Source organism: Acomys minous (assembly GCF_964271855.1).
Source record: "Acomys minous genome assembly, chromosome: 11".
NCBI lineage: Eukaryota > Metazoa > Chordata > Mammalia > Rodentia > Muridae > Acomys > Acomys minous.
Genome location: NC_140492.1, coordinates 109,991,980 through 110,006,697, shown reverse-complemented (window position 1 = coordinate 110,006,697; position 14,718 = coordinate 109,991,980). Strand labels below are relative to the sequence as shown.

Sequence of the window (14,718 nt, the reverse complement as noted above, 5' to 3'; positions counted from 1 at the left end):
TTTTGGTCACAGAGCAGCCACCCCCATCATCACTTTGGCCTAACACGCTTAAAGCTGCCTATGTCTCTTGCTTTAAGCCATCCTGCTCTCGTCTTGACATTCCTATTGAAGAGCACTGAGAGGCACAGGAAAGGGCAGCTTTGTGGAGAGAATGATGGTGGCACCATGTCACATTTCTATTCAGTCCTGGGTCGTGTATGTGTGTGTTCATACATGGCAAATGGTCATATGTGTGTGTGTGTGTGTGTGTGTGTGTGTGTGTGTGTGGTCATACATGGCAAATGGTCATGTGTGTGTGTGTGTGTGTGTGTGTGTGTGTGTGTGTGTGGTCATACATGGCAAATGGTCATATATATACACATATGTGTGTGTGTATGGATAGATAGGTAGATGGATAGATAGATAGATAGATAGATAGATAGATAGATAGATAAGGAGATGTAAGCATATATGTATGGTCATATATAATACACACATACATCCTTTCGCTGTGGGATCCAGGGATCAAACTCAGGTGGTCGGGCCTGGATGACAAGTGTCTGTACTCACTGGGCCGTCCCTCCAGCCCTTCTTGCTCTCTTCTTGGGCCAAGCAAGTTGTGTCATTTCATCTGTGGTACTCTGATCACCTAACCCGGGTCTCTTCAATGTTTACAGCCTCCATGAAGTCTTCCCAGGTCAGCTCTGAGTGACTAGAATTTAGATCGGGTGTGGTAAGGACAGCACAGCCTGCTCACCCGCCTGCCTGATTTCAGGACACTGAAGGGTGCTGGGTAAGGAAGGATGTGGCAGATATGAGGAATGCGTCTCTGTGCAGAGCTCAGGGGTCTGAAGAGTCTGGAAGAACTCCTATCGTCCCAGCTACCGCCTTATTTGCTTGCATGTCTCACTTTCTAGAAGACCAAGTTCTGGTGCATACAGGCCTCACTAGACCCACAAGATGGGACTAGGGCTGCCATTTTGTTTTTCCCAGAATAGTTTTGTCTTAACTTCCTCACTCTTCAGTCTTTAAGATGGAAGGAACACAGGTGAAGACAGAAGACAGAAGGCATAGAGTTAAATCTTGGTTCCTAATCTTGCCTCTCACCAGCTTCGGGACCTAAGGCCAGAGAGTTAAGTAACCTTTCCAAAGTCTCCATCTGCTGATGGAGTACGGATGCATACCCTGCCTACCTCATAAGACTGAACAGATCCCCAGCGAGGGGCGGGATGTGAGTGCAAACCCTGCAGGATACAGGATCTTTCGTCCCGGCCATTTATTCTCATCTCTCAAAGCACAAGGCGCTGTCAGTGTTCAGTATGTGCTGGATGAGTGGACTGAGAACACTAATAGTCTAGACAGGCAAACCTCGTGAGAACAAAGGCCACTTATTTCCACTTTCAATCTGGAAGATTGCAAAGTCCCGTTGTAGGAGGGTAAGAGCGCTTCATCCTCAACACCAACAGCCACTTCCTCTTCTCTTCCCTTGGGTTTCAGAACTGTAGTCTGAATCCACAGTCACTTTGCCTCCCTATCTTCCACTCTCTCTAATTACACAGTGTCACGAGCCAAAAGATAGACCACGAGATCTCAATGTTGCTACAACTTGCAAGGGACACAAATTATCATTAGCAAACTGCATCCGAAACTGAGTTAGAGCGAGTCACCCAAAATGCTCCTGGGGAAAACACCCCAACCGTAATGACAGAGCAAAGGCAGAGGCGGAGGTCACAGCTCCTGGAACACACCAACCCGTAGATGTTTGAAGAAAGCAAATTATTTCTACGGCAGGTCTTGACGGAGACTAAACTAACTGTACTTATCTGTAATGAGTTTTCACAAAAAATAACGCTACCGACGCAGTTCACACATGCAGAAAACTCCGGGCTAAGCTGGCTTCCAGACATAAGGCCATCAGTGCATTCAGAGAAACAGTCGCTGCAATTATAACTAATTAACTGGCCTAAACAGTTGGGAGCCGGTTGGAGAGGTCTGAGTTGGAATGCCAGTGAGGAAGGAGGAGCCTGCTGCAAAGAGATGGTGTGGCATTATTTGTTTTGTTTTGACTTCTTTCCAGACATATTTCAGTTTGCATAAGTATTTGAAGGTCGGATCAGACAGGATTTACAACACAATGGTATCAGGAATGTCTTTATGAAAACTTTGATATGGTCTAAATTAGGTTTCAGGAAGGGGTGGGGCAGCCGTGGGAGCTCGAATCTATATCAGTGTCTACTCTGTGCCCTGCTGGACACCTTGCATCCCTTCATCCATCGCAGGTCAGCCTTAGAGCTTGGCAGGAGCTTGCCAGCCCCCTGGTTTCAGCAGGGCTTGGCGTGACCTTTGGTTGACCTTGGGCTCTGCTCATAGAGGGTTAAAGTTATCTTTTGGCATTGGAGCCTGGTTTTTGTTTTGTTTTTTTTTGGGGGGGGGGTTTTTTTCTTTCCCCAAATGCTTTCAGAGAAATCGGAGCGAACCCCACCCCTCTGCAGTGGGCAAGCTGTTTCCTGGGGAAGCGAGATTTAGAGACGATCCCACTTGCTCCTGTGAAAAGGGACAGAAACTCCTTCTCCGTCTTGGGAAGTCTGTCTGTCCCTCAGCCTCTGATTTCCCAAAGGGCTGCTTTGCTGTCAGGAAGGCAGATAAAACAAAGCAACATGTAAATGGCCGAAACCTGTGTGCTTTTGAGTGAGAATGAAGCCAGGCCTGGCACCTGACAGATTGAACCGGAAGAAGAAGAACCCTTCCCCCCGCCCCCCCCCTCCGCCCAAAAAAACCCCCTCACATTTATGAGCAATTGTTTCCCCCTGAAAGTGATGGCTGAGAAGCAGGTGAGGGGGGGGAGAGGGGGGGGAGAGGGGGGGAGGAACCTTGAGCTGCATGCGTGTCTCTTTAATAACATCCATTTTCAGTGCTCCCAACAGCTATTTTGGGGGTACACCACGGAGCGAGCAGGAAAGGCTCCACAGAGAGGTTGTAATTGTTTACATTCAATGAAAGGAAAAGTCTGACTTGAAGTGCCCAGATTTAATCTCGCTCTGATTAAAATGGTTCTATTGTGCTCTGACCGCTAGCTCTGTTAGCAGGGCGAATCCAGGACTTTGCCCAGCCATAGGCACCCTTTTAATACAAGGGAGCTTATTCGTGGAGGCACGGACGGACAGACATGCCCAGTGGCTGGCAACCACCCTTATTGCAAGGAGCGTTTATTTTCCTTTAGGAACCCACAGCTGAGCAGTGTTCTGCTGCCGAACCCGTTTCATAACTTTCCATGTAATTAAGCAGTTGGCGTGACCTTCCATAGCAAGATAATAACAAGGGTTAGCAAGAGCAGGGCTTGCACGCACGAACCCTTTGGCTGCTCAGTCATTCAAATAGTAAGTGCAAAGCCATCTTTCTAATCCAAAGCTCAGTGGCACCTGGCCCCTCAACATGCGTGCACACATACACACAATCATGCACACATGTACTGCAAGTGAACAGGGCACTATTTGCCGTAACTCAGCAATGGCAAGGCACAATTCAAAGACAGAGGGGAAGTGCCCCGTGTATCATTTCTTAAAAGCCACCAGGTGACTTGAAGGTGTACATCAAAGTTACTCATTTACAGACAGCAAATCGCTACAGATTGCCAGAAACAAGTTAAACTCCGTATGACTTAAAAAGAAAGTGCATCAGCCGGGCAGTGGTGGCACCCACCTTTAATCCCAGCAGAGGCAGAGGCAGGTGGATCACTGTGAGTTCAAGGCCAGCCTGGTCTACAAAGCAAGTCCAGGACAGCCAAGGCTACACAGGGAAACCCTGTCTTGAAAAACAAAAACAAAAACAAAACAAAACAAAAGAAAAAAGCGCATCAGCAGAGCTGAGTGGGTTTCAGTAGATGTACAAAAGATGGGTCCCTCCCAGGAAGGTGAAATCTGACTCCTTCTGTCTCCCTGACTAGCACAGAAAACAAGCAGTATATGGGTGCAGGGACACCCTACAGAGATGGCCGCCACTGGTGCTGTTCCTTCCTGGATACAGATGCTGCCTCTGCACTGAAGATGAGGTATTTGATTCTTTCCTTGGATCTGAGCTGAGCTGAGCTGTGTGCTTCCCTGGACAAGAGCTATGGCAGAACTGTGTCTATGACTTCTGAGCTGGTTTCTTAACATCAGCTGTACGTGTTCCCCAGGGCCTTTTGAACGTCTGGTTGGTGGAATGCTTTGACTTGGACCTAGTCACTACGCTGGGTAAGACCCGAAGCTCAATAAAACCACATGTAGCTTGCAGGGAGCAGCCAGAAGCGGCCGCAGTCTGTGATAGAAACCATCACAGGGATGTGCACCCTCACTAACATTTGCCTGCCTCTGCATAAGGATTCTGAGCAAGAACTGCCCATCTGAACCTAGCGAGGAAAATGTTGAAAATAATAGATTGTGTAGATTATGATCATGTGTGGGGCTGGCAGCTACAGAGTCTCTGTTGATGTTTTTCTTCATAGATTTATAAGAGCCACCTGTCAATGAGGCGCAGTAACTCTTTACCAGATGTTTTAAATATATTTTCTGTTATTTTTAAGCACACACACAAACATACATACATACATACATACATACATACATACATACATACATACAACGTAGATTGGCATATTCACTCCCACTTGCCCCCGACCAGCAACTCTTCACAGATCCACCCTACAATTTTATAATTCCCTGACCCTTCAAAACTTGTCGTATATATGTGTCTGCCTGTATGTTTGTTTGTATTGTTTGATTTGTGCTGCCCATATACGCTTGGGTGGAGGGTCATCCACGAGAGCACAAGGACCACACTCGTAAGAAAACTTTCTCCTCATTTCTCAGAAGCCATGGACTGTTGCTAGCTCCTCAGTTGGGGGTGGGGAAGCACAAGCCCCTCCCCTCCCCATGCTAGAAAGATGACCAGCTTGATCTTAGGCAGATCTTGCACAGTTTGCCTGACATTTTCATGCACTTTTTTCCATTTTGCCAGTTGCTTGCCCTCCCTCTGCCATGTGTTTTCTTGTTTGAGTTGATGATGTAGTCAGTTCTTTCAATTACTTGATTCTCTTTTTCTTTTCTTGTTTCCTTTTTTTATATTAATTTATGTATTAACTTTACATCAATATCTACAGAATTGTTTCTGTGCTGCACGAGGGCTTCTCCTTACAGCCACCTGGAGCTGGTAGCTGAACTAGATTCATTTGCTCCCGCTGACCTCACCCGTAGCTTTCTAGTAATGCTTGTAGTAAAATGATATGCAACCATATTTATTGTAGTTCCTACTCTAACTTTTAAAAATGTTTATTTTTTTTTTAATCATACTAAAGTATACTATCTCAAGGAAACTACAATGACATCTCCACACCCCACCTCATGGCTCTGACCCCTGTGGAAGACCCTCCCTGCATGTCCCTTTCCAGTCTGTCACTTTCATGCCTCCTGAGGCCACCTATCCTCTGTGGAATTACCATGAAAGCCTTTTCTTATTTAATAAAACACAACCTTAAGTGGCACTTAGCCTTCAAATGTCCCATTTCCTTTGTCTTGTTTCTAACAATTTTCCAAGTTGAATCATTCAGTATGTTTTTTTTTTTCCTCTCTGTACTTTCAGTCTGGGGCCACACCAATTTGAATGCACCCTGTGTCTCTGCCTCTGTAATTTCATTTTGGGGTTCTGCATATTTCATCATGCATGTGTGCGCACACACAGATATTCAGATATGCATGGATAGGCAGATAGTCTGATTGATGCTGAAATACAGAGCACTCACTCATGGTCACTGGTTTGTAGCATTGTATTGCGTATCCGTGATCTTCCTTTATCTAGCTGTTGGTGGATATTTGGATTACATATAAGATTTTCACTAATAGCAATAGTGTTCCTATGAGCATGTTTTAGTTTCTGAGTAGAAGTTTTTCTGAGATACATAGGAGAAAAATTTCTGGGCCATACTGTATGCATATATTCAGTTTTTAGTTGATGCCAAATTATTTTGCGGTTATCAAACCATGTTATCATACCTCAGGCCCATTTTTGACCCTCTACTCTCACATCGTCTTCTCAATAATTAAAGGCAGCTCCCTTTTAAGTTTTTATTAATCTGATCTCCATGCAGATGCCATTGTAGGTTTTTGTTGTTGCTTTGTTTTAATCACAGGTTAAAACACAGATTTAAGTTATCCTCATATATCTTATGTCATTTGTGTTTCCGCTTCTGAAAACCGACTGTTCACAACAGTGGGCCAGGTTTTTATTTGTGGACTGTAATTACAGAGTGAGAGGAGAGATTAAGTAATGGTGACCTGTTTAAGGTCTCTACTATTGAGTGGACCGTCTGTCTGTCTGTCTGTCTGTCTGTCTCTCTCTCTCTCTCTCTCTCTCTCTCTCTCTTTCTCTCTGTCTCTGTCTCTCTCTCTCTCTCTCCCTCTCCCTCTCCCTCTGTCTGTCTTTCTTTGTGTCTCTGTCTGTCTTTCTCTCTCCATCCATCCCTTCTTTTCTTGTGATGTCACTTAACTTCACCAGGAGTTGCCCTGACATAAGTTTTTATTTACTGAACGTTCTCAGGCCATCGCTTCTCTAACGCATGAAGGGCATCTAGAGTTTCTTTCTTTCTTAAATGAAAAACAAGGACAAACAAACACAACAGCAACAACAGCAACAAACAAAAAAACCACACTGTTCTCTATCAAAGAAAAGCCTATGCAAGCATACGGCACAGGAGGGAACCTACAGTATCCCGAGCGAGTTCTCAGGGTGTAGGTGAACACCGGGGAGACCCCAGAACCTAAGAATCTGTGTGTCAGCGACCGGATGCTCCTCCCACTGCACAAGGCAGTAGCTTCCGCTCTGGGAATGAGTAACTCCAGCAGTTCTGTGTTCAGCCACTGCGCCCTCCTTACCAGCGGAGAAGCTGAGAAGCAGTGGGGGGGAGGGGCTATATAAACATGCCAGGTGACCAGCCAGTCAGCCGGACAGGAAGTCCTTATGCATCTCAGGACTTTCAAAAGCCCACATGGAACGGTGTGTGCGAGAGGGCGAGAACCGGTACAGGGCTGTCATTTTCCAGGGAAAAGTGTGTGGGCAGCTTCCTCTGTGTCTGGGCAAATTAGAGCTGCATGGGGATTCGTTAATTAGCGTGCGGTGAAGGCATAAAGAATTTTGGAAGGCTGCTTCTCCAACTATCATACCTAAAAGAAAAGACTGACAAAACTGGACTTATTTGACCTGGAAGGAAGAGCGCTGAGGAATAAATTTGTTATTGTCAAACAACCAGGAGAATGACAAGTCTGTGTGGTGCAGAAAAGAGACAACCCAGATCATGGCAGCAGAAGTTGTTTACATAAAGAGCTTCCCAATTACAAAGACCAGTTTAAAAAAAAAAATCAACAGGCAAATTACAAAATAATAATGACAACACCGATAAGAATAGGTACATTTTGCTGGACGTTTTAGGTACCATTTCTATTTAAAGACTTCGTGGACATTTTCTCATTTAAAATCATAATAGTGCTCTGCGGTCAATAATGTTGCCTCAATTTTAGATTGATTTACTTCAACAGAGAAATAAAAGCTGGTCGGTGTTTCTCTTTTGCTCACTTTTCTATCAGCTCTTATTTCCTACCCTTGCAAGAACATTGGAAATCAATTGACCTGAATATGGAGAATGTCCCTGTGTGTTACAGCCATCGGTGAACTTCCCCCAAACCAAGCATTGTTCTAGAATATTTCTACCCAGGACTAGTATATTGAGGTACCTCAGCCATGCTACTTATACTGCGTTTTCTAGGAAGCTCCCTCCCCACCCCCCCCACACACACCATGAAGTGGTGCACCGTTGCCCCAGACTGTTCAGCCACAATAGCCACTGAGCAACAGAAGGGCAGAATCACTCTCCAGATATTTGAGAAGTCCTTTTGTTGGTCTCATCTCTACGCTCATGCTGAAGTCTCTGTGGCTTAGTAGGGCGGTTTATTGGCTGACTTGTCAGGTGAGTTGAACATATTTTATATACAGAAATGCTTTTCAAACTGTCTCCAAAAATCAAGAAACACAGCATTCTCTAAGGCAAACCCTAAAAGGGACAGTTGGGGAGCCTCTCTCGCTCTACTAGGCTAGGCACTTGAATCAGGAGTGTAGTAATGGACAAGGGTCAGGAGCTGAGGCGGTAATCCTGTCTGAGGAACAGAGCACACAAAAGGCATCACGCTGAAGAAGGAGCATTTAAAACAACCCTCACTGATCAACTGCTTAGGACAAAATCATATTAGGGAATTGTGAGGCCAGTGATTTACTACTGATAGTCACAGCAACATTGAAATTCAAATATAGCTCAATTTCTGATTTCAAAGTTATTCCAAAACAATATTCTCCTCCACAACGAATGACCTAGCAGGAGACACAAACCTACTTTTAGTTAGAAAATATGTATTTACCTCAGTCCTATTCTTTTACATATTCATCAGATAGTCACTTGAAAGTTAGAAGGTACATATATGTATCAAAGAGGAAAAAGCCACAATCTCAACCAAAAAAAGTGGCCTAGGGAACAAGACTCAGGGACGAGCTAGAGGTTTAAGAGTGTAGAGAAAAACTTTAAAACAACTGGTTAATGACTTAAAGGCAGTAGTCAGGGAAAAGAGATGGGAATTTCAGTAGAATCGTGGATATAATAGGGGGAAATTTCAAAATGCAGAAGGTAACACACAGTGTAACAACAGCATTATAAATGCCTTCATCTAAGTCACCAGGGCACTCAAGGAGCCAGATGCGGGCTTGATCCGCCAACTTGGAAAGGAGTTGAAGAAGGAGACAGAGCACAGAGACTCTTGGCTTTAAACACTTGTGTAGGGTAACAGGAGTACTTGCATAAATAAAAGCTGGCAATTTTCCAAAAAGAAATAGATTGTGCTCAGGTGATCTCAAGCAGGTTAAATTAAAAAAAAAAAAAAAGTAAAACTGAAGAACAAGAGAGAAACACTAGAGTAAGCTCCCACACAACTAAACCAATTATAGTCAAGTGGCTTAAATTAAAGACAATGAAGAAGAAATTGCACACAGGGGAACAAAGCTAAGAATGATAGTAGGTTACTAATACCCAGGCTAGAAGACTGCCTTGGTTATTGTTCTACGGCTGTGAAGAGACACCGTAACCAAGGCAACTCTTACAGAAGAAAGCATGTAATTGGAGGCTGAGGGGGAGTCCGTGATTACCATCCAGGAAAGAGACAAGCATGTTGGGGAGCGGTAGCTGAGAGACTTACATCCCAACCACCGGCAGTGGGTAGAGAAGGAAAAACTAGGCCTGGCATGGGCTTTTGAAACCTCAAAGCCCTACTCCTTTGAAACCTCAACCTACTCCAAAAAAGCCACACCTGCTCCAACACCCCCACACCTGCTAATCCTTTCCAAACAGTTTCACTAGCTGGGGACTAAGCATCAAATGAGCCAACAGGAGCCATTCTGATTAAACCACCACAAAAACAACAGAGAAATGAGAAAAGATATTTTTTTTTTCCAGTGGGGGGAAAAAAGGGGTGGGGTGGAGGTTAAAGGAAGTTTTAAACTAAAAGGTGTATGACAGTAGATCGAAACTTAAAGCAGGAACAGGAAGACAGACAGAAACCAGGAAATAGTTAAAAATAAAGGTTTCTATAACTCCGCATAAATTATGTATGTAAAGCAGAAAGTAAGCAGACTATGTTGGTGTATGTTAGACCCCCTTTCCTGGGCTAGTGAACCTCTTCCCATTTGTTTTGAGCCCGCAGATTCACTCTCTTGTGAATACTTTTAGCTAATTGAAGGCACTCGGTCACAGGATGTGTAGGAAGTCTTGCTCCCAAAGGCAGCACCATGGTTTTGATGCTTTCCCTATGGCCCATGTCTTAGAACCTTAATCCCAGTACAACAGGGTTCACAGACGGGGACTAATGAGAGGTGATTAGGTTACGAGAGCTCTGCCCCCTCAAACGTATTGATGGAGCAGTCACAGGAGTGGGCTAGTTACCACAAAGGTGGGTTTGTTATCAAAGCAAGCTCTGCTTCCTCTTACTCTCTTGTTTCCAGCCTCTCCCCTTTCTACCTTCTGCCGTGGCATGGCACAACTTGAAATACTCGGGTGCCAACATTAGCCTCTTGGGTTTCTCAGACTTGGGAGTCATGAGCCAGATAAATCTCTTTTCATGATAGATTCCAGCCTGTTAATAGTATTCTGGAATGTCAGCACAGATAGGTGACTCATAGCCAACAACTAATTAACAGTAGGCACCAAAAAGGCTTGTTGTGAAGTGGGATAACTGCAGACCACTCCGAGTGGATACTAACAAGGCGTTGCCTTCCGCTATGAGATGCAATAGCCATGGACCACTCTGTTGCAGAATTCCCCGTGGGCTCAGCTGAGGCTAGCGTCTTCTGCACCCTCTGCCTCTTTTCCTGCCTGATGCTGCTAACTTTTCCTTTTAGATAAGTTTCCCCAGAGAGGACTCCTTTAAGACTGTCTTTCTCAACCTCTGGTTCTGAGGAACTTAACCCAAGGCACCCTGAAGGAGAGATAAACCTGTTTTTTAGGATCCCAAGAATGGGATCGGAATGGTCTTGTGAGAGAACAGGTGAGGTTAATCCACTAGAAGACCAACCATCTGGTTTGGGAGCTTGATTGTTGCCAGCTGAAAAGATCCTGTGGCCAGACTCTGGGAGGAGATACACAAATGAGCCCAGAAATGGAGGTGGGGCTTTTGGAGACTTGGGATAGTTTTGTCTGTTCATCACTCCACTTTGAGACACTCTTAGAGAGAACTGCTTGAGGGAAGGCTTCAGGGCTCCGGCTCCTGCTGAGGTCCTGGGTTCTGGTTACTCCAGGTTCCAGCAGAAGAAATCCTGCTGATCACACCAGGAAAATCGTTTCTCAGAACTGATATCCTTACAGTTTAATTATTGTGTTCCTTAATCCTATTTTCATATTGTTTTGGTTAGTCGGGTTATAAGTAATGTATGCTCGGTTATTAAGTTGTTAATAAAACATATTGGTTTAAAAAAGTGAGACTACAGCACCCAACATTTTACCACGAAGCACAACATGTGCCATAATCCTTTGTACGTGTTGCTTATTAAAATAAACATTTCCCTCTAGTCTTTCCTAAGGAGGTTATATTAAAAACAGAGTTTTTATTAAATTGTCCCACATTTACTAGTATGATCCTGTGATGTTTCCTTAGTTAGCATTAAAAAAAATATGTAGAATCAACTAAGAGTTCTAAGAATAAAGGCAATGAAGTCATTAAAAATAATAAATTCAGCCAAGGATAGAGAACCCCTGTCTGAAATAACGAAACAAAACAAAACAAAATAAATTGCTAATCTGTTGCCACTTTCAAGACTAGCAGGGAACAGAAGGAGTGATCTCCAAGGCTTTGACCCTCCCAGCCTGCTGATCACAAAGCAAAATGGGCGCATTTCCAACCCAGTGAGTTTACACTGTGTGGTTCAAGTCTCTAAGAGAAAGGTATCTGCCCACAGGCTAGGGTGGCATCAGAGGGTCTATAAGTATCTACAAATGATCTGGCTTCTAAAGTCAGCTTTGGCAAAAAAGGAAGAAAGAAAGAAAGGAAAAAAGAAAGAAACCAAGAAAGAAAGAAAGAAAGAAAGAAAGAAAGAAAGAAAGAAAGAAAGAAAGAGCAAAAAGAAAGAAAAGCAACAACCAGTACAATTCCATCTTCCCACTGTTGGATAGTCTTCCTGAGGATCAAATCCATTGTTCATCTTTCCCCAGAGAGTGTAAGAGTAAAAGAAGCCAGGAAACTGGTGCAAGGTGTTTTACACAACAGATTTTAACAAAGAGCAAATTAAAAGATGTTCACCACTGACCCACCGCAGAAGTCCTGCTTCATCTTTCCTTTTTCTTTTTAGATAATTGGAGGATGAGTCTGCAAAGGCAGCTCAACAATTAAAAGTTGTTGATGCTGTTGCAGAGTTCAACCCCCAGCACCCATAAGATGGCTTACAAATCGCCTGCAACTTCAGCTCCAGAGGATCCACAGGCATGCACGCGTAATATATGAACACTGTCCCACGCCCCCGAAACACACATGTATATATAATAGAAATAAATCTTTTGTAAAAAAGTTGAAGGAATTCTCAGATTCTTATTCTAGAATAATTTCACCACTAAATATTTGTATTTATTAATTAATAAAAAGTAGCCATCAACTTCCCAACTAGAAATTTCTGGAATGTTCATGCATGGAGTAGTGCCACTTCATGGGTACTTCCTTAAGAGTACCCATGATGGACTGGTGAGATGGCTCCTTGGGTACAAGCACTCGCACTCGCTACTAAGCCTGGTGACATACATGCCTAACCCCTGCGGCCCACATGGAAGGAGAAAACAGACTCCCTCGGGTTATCTTCCAACCTCCACACATGCACTGTAGCACTCAGGTGTCCTACACACAATAAACAAATAAAGATAAAATATTTAAATGCCCAGGGTAATCAATTTATAAAGGCTTATTTTACCTAACAAAGTCCCAGTCCCTGTCCAGTAAGCATCATGGTTTAAGGGTCTCTGGTGAAAAGACCATTATGGTAAGAGCATATGACAGGCTAAAAATCACCTATGTCATAGCCAGGAAGTGAAAGGGAAGAAAAAAAAAATCAGCTGAGGTCTCACCATTCCTTTCAAGGATGCACTCCAAAGACTTCCCACTAAGATTTTAAAATGTATACTACCTCCCAGGAATGCCAACCTGGAAACTGTTCCTTTAACATGGACCTTTGGAGGACATTTAAGATCCAAACTATAGCAGCCATCAAGAAGCCCAAGGACCCACACATTTGGAGTGATGAGTATTGTGGCCCCACTAACCCACTCAGTCTGTAGTGGCCCACATTCCTGAAATGACTGATGCTACAGGCTTTAGCTACAAGGTTGAAAGATGTCCACATCTGTCACCCACCACAGGTGCATGAGTGCGTGCCCTGCTAAGCTCCAAATTCTTCTAAGGTTGTGAGTACCTCTTTTCTTTTCTTCTGTCCTGTTATCTCCTGGCAATGTATGAAGGATGCAAGGGATTTTTGTTAGTTGCTTTACCAAATGTGTTACTGAAGAAAAAGCATCCACAATGTTACTGAAGATAGAAACCCCAGCGAACTCTGGATGGTCCTCTCTTCATTGATTTATGATACCTGAGCTTCAGGAACAGCTTTTCCCCCACAAAGGCCCTGAAGCCAGCTGCCTGTAAAATAACCACTCTCCGATAATCCCGGAGCTGCTTGCTTGCAGTTTGACTTTTTGAGGAACTCTGCCATGGCTTAGACTTGTAATCATCTCATCAAAGGACAGCCCATGCCTTCCAGCAGATCAGTTTGCAGCCCTTAAGGAAACAGACCACTCCCGCAGCTCTCCCCATGCTTCGTAACCACATTTCCCCGTACCCTCGTGTTGGCGACGTGGTTAGCCTTGGTTCGCCACCGGCAGCTTCTCCTTCTTCCCCTGACTCTGTAATCGCTCCAATTTAGGAGGAAACAAGCCGTGGAAAATGACGGCTCTCCTTCGCATTCTGGACTCTTACCTTTCACCAGTGTCCTGACTCTTAACTAGGCATTTTGGTTTGAATAATAATAACGTATTAAGTTGCACCACTTAATCTGGTTTCGAAGACCTCAGAGGTCACTGGAATTTAGTGCTGCAAGGGACCCCAGTTGATGAGTCAGCTCTCTCCTACCAAAACTGAGTCCCAGAACAAATGCCTTCATGTTTACCAGATCTACAGATAGGATCAAGATGAGCCTAAGGAAAACCGCGTACCACCTCATGTTCATGAACCAAATATGACAGTAAATCAAGCAACGCTTCACTGTAAGTTGTATCAAATCCCTAGAAAACAGGGACACCTCCTAGGGAGCTCTCTGGGCATCACAAAGAAGAAGGAGGTGGAGGAGGAGGAGGAGGAGAAGAAAAAGAAGAAGATGATGATGATTTTCAACAGATTCTTTAGCCTTCCACATGCCTGGGTCCTCTGACGTGCTCGGCATTAGAGCTCCACTTAAGCAGGTCTCAGATGTCTTATTAACCTTTTTAGAGTCCCTCTATTCCACTTGCCCTGTCCACCCTACCCTCATACCTTGTCCTCTGTCATCCGCAAGGGAGGAGGGGGTGGGGCAGAAAGCAGCCTCTCACGGCATGAAGAGCATCCTCTGAGAACTGCCCTTCCTGCTAATAAAAAGCTATTTGTCTGAGCACTACGTGAACAGAACTTGAAAACTTGAACTCTCGTTTATTATCCAATACCTGAAATTCCTTTCATTCCACAAGTAAAGATAAGGCTTACAATGCAAACATGGCCAGAACAAGCTCATTAATGCCCTCGAAGGAATAAATGGCTTGACATGGGTCATTTCCTAGAGAAGGTATGGGAAAGTCAAGGGTACTAAGTGGGGGCGGTGGGCACTGCAGGAAGACTGGAGTCTCTAAAGAGAAACTGCCTCCTCACCATCACCCTGAACCAAGGTGAATTTTAGCTGCTTCTAGATTGCTCTGCAGACTTTTTCTTTTTTCTTTTTTCTTTTTTTAAAATTATCTTAGGCTGCAAAGCCAAGTGCTATGGGTTTTCAAATGGACAAGGTTGTCTTTTGGTGACACCTTTTCAGACAAGGATAAACAGAAAACAGGTCCTTATAAACATATATAGTAGAAAAAGATTCTAAACCCTGCCTTGCGTGACCGATCACGATACCATC

The 14,718-nt window shown here is 44.1% G+C and overlaps 1 long non-coding RNA gene across 1 annotated transcript in view; it reads right to left on the bottom strand.

Annotated features, from left to right (window-relative positions):
* LOC311609472 overlaps window positions 1-14,199 on the bottom strand; it is an 86,593-nt gene extending 72,394 nt beyond the window's left edge. The window contains exon 1 of the long non-coding RNA XR_014783399.1: window positions 14,103-14,199. This is a non-coding gene — a long non-coding RNA (uncharacterized lncRNA). The remainder of the gene's footprint in view (window positions 1-14,102) is intronic.
* Between the last annotated feature and the right edge of the window lie 519 nt (window positions 14,200-14,718).